Source organism: Giraffa tippelskirchi, chromosome 3, assembly GCF_054371585.1.
Source record: "Giraffa tippelskirchi isolate mGirTip1 chromosome 3, T2T-mGirTip1v1.2.pri, whole genome shotgun sequence".
NCBI lineage: Eukaryota > Metazoa > Chordata > Mammalia > Artiodactyla > Giraffidae > Giraffa > Giraffa tippelskirchi.
Window position 1 is genome coordinate 134,475,179 of NC_137277.1, and position 6,458 is coordinate 134,481,636.

At 39.6% G+C, this 6,458-nt stretch overlaps 1 pseudogene; it reads left to right on the forward strand.

Moving 5' to 3' along the window:
* The first annotated feature begins 1,960 nt into the window (after positions 1 to 1,960).
* Positions 1,961 to 2,594, forward strand: LOC145540474 (rab GDP dissociation inhibitor beta pseudogene; annotated as a pseudogene).
* Positions 2,595 to 6,458: the final 3,864 nt, after the last annotated feature.

Below are 6,458 nucleotides of genomic sequence, written 5' to 3' on the forward strand. Positions count from 1 at the left end.
TGACAGAAGATACTTATTCTTTTACTGAGCCTCAGCATCATCATTTGGCTAGTGAGGACAAAGAGGAGAATATCACATCACATTTGTTGAGATATCATTGTCTCAGTCATCAGATATACACACTGTTGAATATAAAATGGGCATCCTAGGTGGTGCTAGTGTTAAAGACACACCTGTCAATGCAGGAGACATGAAAGATGTGGGTTCATCCCTGGGTCAGGAAGATCCCCTGGAGGAGGGCATGGCAACTCACTCTAGTATTCTTGCCTGGGGAATCCCATGGATAGAGGAGCCTTGTGAGTTACAGCCCATGGGGTCGCAAAGAGTCAGACACCACTGAAGTGATTTAGGGCACACACGTATATAAAATAGATAAACAACAAGGACCTCCTGTATAGCATAGGGAACTCTACTCAATATCCTGTAATAAACCAGAAGGGAATGAAAAAGAATATATATGTAAAACTAAATCACTTTGCCGTACATTTGAAACTAACACATCTTAAATCAACTGTAATTCAATAAAAAAGTTAAAAAAATAAAAATTAATTAAAAATTAAATTAAAAAAAGAGAATCAGCCTGTACTCCAGGGTTCTTTGTCCTCTACAATCATTAAACTTTTTTTTTTTTATAAATTTATTTATTTTAGTTGGGGGCTAATTACTTTACAATATTGTAATAGTTTTTGCCATACTACAATCATTAAACTTTAAACCCATCAGGAAATGAAATGTAGGAGGGATGGTTAAAGCATTGACTGAATTAATTTATCACTTATTCAGTCAGGAAATACTTTTTAACCCAATGTTTTTATACTCATTTTTTAAATAGTCATGATTGTGGAGATTATCCTCTTATAACTAATCATCCATTTACTACTGGAATCATCTTTTAACTTTCAATTTCCTTGAATTATAATCTCTCCTATACAAAAGTCCACACTACATTCTTTCATCAAATTATCTTGCCATAGACTTCGTGAAGATTATCTGTTTTCTTAAAACAAATAAACAAACAATCAAAAAAACCCCACTACTTTGGTTATTTCTCTACTGTCTATTAAATAAATTTGGGGTCAATAGTGTATCATTGAGTCCTCTACAAAGCCAGGCCTCAACTTACCTTTTTAACCTTGTTTCCAAATACTTTCCTTTGGCAAGATAGTTCTCCAGAATGGATTAGTAGACTTTCAAGCTACAAAATAACATTTGAAATTGCATGGTTAGCTGCAAGGTGATCTGTACAGAAGAAATAATAGAAAAAGTGTGATCTATCTTCAAACAGAGCGTCTAACATAGAAAATCCAAATCCTCAGAAACAAAAATTAATTTATATGCATAATGAATACATTAAGGGTTGAAAGAAGCTGTACCAAAAGTGATGTTAGGAATTTAGCTCCTAGACTCCTGCTGTGAATGGATATAAGAAAAGCCTTTGAGCTAATTCATATCTAGAGGAAGGTAGAGCCACAAAAAATTCAGATCCTTGAGGTTTGGGTGCTGATGGATGGTCATCTTCAAGTTAGACCCACTATTTATTCATTCTTGCATCATCCAGTTTCTGATACATGTGTGTGCTCAGTCACTCAGTCATGTCTGACTGAGACCTCATGGACTGTAGCCCACCAGAACCCTTTGTCCATGGGATTTCCCAGGCAAGAATACTGGAGTGGGTTGCCATTTCCTCTTCTAGGGGATTTTCCCAATCCAGGAATCAAACCTGCACCTCTGGTGACTCCTGCATTGGCAGGGGGATTCTTTACCACTGAGCCATCTGGGAAGTCCTTCTGATACACAATATGCATTAAGTACAGATTTAATGAATGACTTAGTATATCATAATGTGCATGTTCTTTACAATTGCCTGAAGCATTAATAGGACTAAACTTTACAGCAAGTCTTTGGCAAGATATGGCAAAAGCCCATACCTTTATCCACTCTACGGCCTATGAGAACTGCCACAGGGATTTGCACAGCTAAGTGCTGTTTATGGAGGTACCTACATGCTAAATAAACCAACTGAAGAAATCATTATGCAGAATGGAAAGGTGATTGGTGTAAAATCTGAAGGAGAGATTGCTCGCTGTAAGCAGCTCATCTGAGATCCCAGCTATGTGCAAGATCGAGTAGAAAAAGTCGGCCAGGTGATCAGAGTCACTTGTATCCTCAGCCACCCCATCAAAAATACCAACGACGCCAACTCCTTCCAGATCATTATTCCACGGAACCAAGTCAACTGGAAGTCAGGTATCTATGTCTGCATGATCTCCTCCTCACACAACATGGCTGCACAGGGCAAGTACATCACCATTGCCAGCACAACAGTGGAGACCAAGGAGCCCAAGAAGGAAATCAGACCAGCCCTGGAGCTCTTGGAACCAACTGAGCAGAAATTCGTTAGCATCAGTGACCTCCTTGTACCAAAAGACTTGAGAACAGAAAGCCAGATCTTTATATCCCGTACTTATGATGCAACAACTCACTTTGAGATGACCTGTGATGACATCAAGCACATCTGTAAGATGATGACGGCATCTGAGTTTGACTTTGAGGAAATGAAGCACAAGAAAAGTGACATCTATGGGGAAGGCTAACAGCAGTACATGTTATCATCGAATTAGGACAAACTTAAAATTTGGCAAATGATGCATATTGTATAAAATCAGTATTGTAAGGCCTGCTTTTGTAATCAAAACTGAGAGATTGCAGAGTACTGTACCAGTAAATATTCCTGCCCTTTCTAATATCATGTATTAACTTGTTTTCATGGAGTGGCTCTTCCGCATTGGCAGGTTCCCATGTTCTGTTCAATTTAACCAATACTGTCTTGTTTCTAGCGAAGGATCAGTTTTAAAACCTTGTGATGCTGATGCAGAGAACTTGATACAGTATTTGTATCTTTTAATCAGTGTAGCCTTTGCAGTTATGAGCTACTGCTGCTCAAGAGCTGGGTCAGTGCATCTTGCGTGCCATCTTGTCCTCTTGACGGTAAGGAGGTTCAGAAGTGAATGTCTGTAACTGGGACAGCGTCCCTCATGCCTCCCCACCGCTTTCCGTTCACGTCATGTGTCAGTACAGCTGGGTGTCCCACCCAGCCCAGACACAAGCTTGGTTTACATGGGCCTCCAGTTCTAACCAAACTCCAGACTTGGAGAATCTTTTGGGGGAAGCCTGTGTGTGGTGTTTTAACCTGTTAAAACTGATGAGCACAGAGGGGAAAGAAAGCCATCATAAAGCAGGTAAACGTAGGAGCTTCTTCTGTATCCCAGGTGTGGCTTCTTCAACAGACCAAGCTGAGGCACTGGGTTGGGTTTTCTTGGGCATTCAAGATATCCAGAAGCCACAAATTAATGATTATTTTGGAAATAATGATAAGTTTGGTAACTCTGGGCAGTATAGTCAGGAGATACTACTGCCTAAGGCCTACAAAGCAATGCCTGAAAGTTAGATAATCCTATATTTTTAATACAATCTAAAAGCAAATATAAGTCACTAGAAAGAGGAAGGGTTATGAATAAAATATATAGAAAATAGTTTTGTGGTTTCCAAGGGGGAGATAAAAGGGGGAAGGATGGAGTGGGAGTTTGGGATTAGTAGGTGCAAACTATAATATAAAGAATAAATAATAAACAAGGCCTTACTGTATAGTACAGGGAACTATATTCAATATCCTGTGATAACCATCAGTTCAGTTCTGTTCAGTTACTCAGTTGTGTACAACTCTTTGAGACCCCATGAACTGCAGCACTCCAGGCTTCCCTGTCCATCACCAACCCCCAGAGCTTACTCAAACTCATGTCCATCGAGTCAGTGATGCCATTGAACCATCTCATCTTCTGTTGTTCCCTTTTCCTCCTGCCTTCAATATTTCCCAGCATCAGGGTCTTTTCAAATGAGTCAGTTCTTCCCATCAGGTGGTCAAAGCATTGGAGTTTCAGCTTCAACATCAGTCCTTCCAGTGAATATTCACGACTGATTTGCTTTAGGATGGCCTGGTTGGATCTCCTTGCAATCCAAGGGACTCTCAAGAGTCTTCTCCAACACCACAGTTCAAAAGCATCAATTCTTCATCACTCACCTTTCTTTATAGTCCAACTCTCACATGCATACATGACTACTGGAAAAACCATAGCTTTGACTAGATGGATCTTTGTTGGCAAAGTAATGTCTCTGCATTTTAATATGCTGTCTAGGTTGGTCATAGCTTTTCTTCCAAGGAGCAAGCATCTTTTAATTTCATGACTGCAGTCACCATCTGCAGTGATTTTGGAGCCCCCCCAAAAGGAAAGTCTCTCACTGTTTCCATTATTTCCCCATCTATTTCCCATGAAGTGATGGGGCCAGATGCCATGATCTAATTTTTCTGGATGTTGAATTCTAAGTCAATTTTTTCACTCTCCTCTTTCACTTTCATTAAGAGGCTCTTCAGTTCTTCACTTTCTGCCATAAGGGTGGTGTCATCTGCATATCTGAGGTTATTAATATTTCTCCCGGCAATCTTGATTCCAGCTTGTGCTTTATTCAGTCTGGCATTTCGCATGATGTACTCTGCATATAAGTTAAATAAGCAGGGTGACAATATACAGCCTTGATGTACTCCTTTCCTGATTTAGAACCAGTCTGTTGTTCCATGTCCAATTCTAACTGTTGCTTCTTAACCTGCATTCTGATTTCTCAGGAGGCAGGTCAGGTGGTCTGGGATTCCCATCTCTTTAAGAATTTTCCATAGTTTGTTGTGATAACCATAATGGAAAAGAATATGAATAAAATGTTTATTAATAGCTGAATTGCTTAGCTGTACAGCAGATATTAACACAAAACTGTAAAACAACTATACTTCAATAAAATATAAAATATAATTGAAATTTAATAGGGGACCTTAATAAGCAACCTTTGCTTTTGTGGGTCCAGCTCCAGGCAGGACAGAGAAATGAGATGATTTACTAAGTCAATGATCTCAGTCTTATTCACATGTATTTTAAGACAACCTCTTTCTGCTTAGATTTCAGCCTCAGCAAGCAAATGTCTCAGGACTAAAATGCAATGAGAAAATTGCTACAGAAAGAGAATGTTCTGCAGAAATGGCACATATGCAGAATATCTTGATTGAAAAGTGGTGGTCTCTGCCATTATGAATAGAACATGTGGAGTCTATTAGAAACAGTTTTATTTATCTGGGTCTACTCATAAAATTTCTGTTTTCTTTTTCTGGGTTTAATTCTGGGTCTGTAAGTTTGATTTGAGGACACGGGATGCATCATGGCGTCACAGGGTCATAGAATTCACTGAAATCTCTTGACAGCCTCATGTGCCCAGTCTTTCCCTGGACCTCCCTCCATCTCATGGCTTATACTGCAGCTCTAAGGATAAATCTCTATTTTCCATCATCTCTTCCTTGTTTCATGTAATATTAATGACAATGACTACTACAAGGACCTACCTTATAGTATAGGGAGCTCTGCTCAGTAATATGTAAAAACCTAAATGGGAAAATAATTTGAAAAAGAATAATTTACATATATGTATAACTGAATCACTTTGCTCTACACCTGAAACTAACACATTGTTAATCAACTATTTATTGCTGTTGTTCAGTCACCCAGTCATGTCTGACTTTATGACCCCATGGACTGCAGCCCACCAGGTCTCCCTGTCCCTCACCATCTCCTGAAGTTTGCCCAGGTTCATGTATATTGCATCGGAGATGCCATACATCCATCTCATCCTCTGACACCCTCTTCTCCTTCTGCCCTCAAACTTTCCCAGCGTCAGGGACAGTTGGCTGTTCGTATCAGATGACCAAAATACTGGAGCTTCAGCTTTAGCATCAGTCCTTCCAATGAGTATTCAAGGTTGATTTCCCTTAAGATTGACTGGCTTGATATCCTTGCTGTCCAAAGGACTTTCAGAAGTCTTCTCTAGCACCACAGTTCAAAGGCATCAATTCTTTGGCATTCTGCCTTCTTTACAGTCCAGCTCTCCCAACCATATGTGACTACTGGGAAGACCATAGCCTTGACAATATGGATTTTGTTGGCAGAGTAATGTCTCTGGTTTTCAACACACTGTCTAGGTTTGTCATAGCTTTCCTAACAAGAAGCAATCACATTCTCATTTAATAAGACTGCAGTCACCATTTGCAATGATTTTAGAGCCCAAGAAGAGGAAATCTGTCATTGCTTCCACTTTTCCCCTTTTGTTTGCCATGAAGTAATGGGGCTGGGTCCCACAATCTTAGTTTTGTTAATATTTAGCTTTAAGCTGTCTCTTTCACTCTCCTTCTTCACCCTCATCAAGAGTCTATTTTCTCTTAGCTTTCTGCCATCAGAGTGGTATCACCCATATATCTGAGGTTGTTGATGTTTCACACGTCTGTCTTCATTTCAGCTTGTAACTCATCCAGCCAGGCATTTCTCGCGGTGTGCTCAGCATATAGGTTAAACAATTATACTCCAATA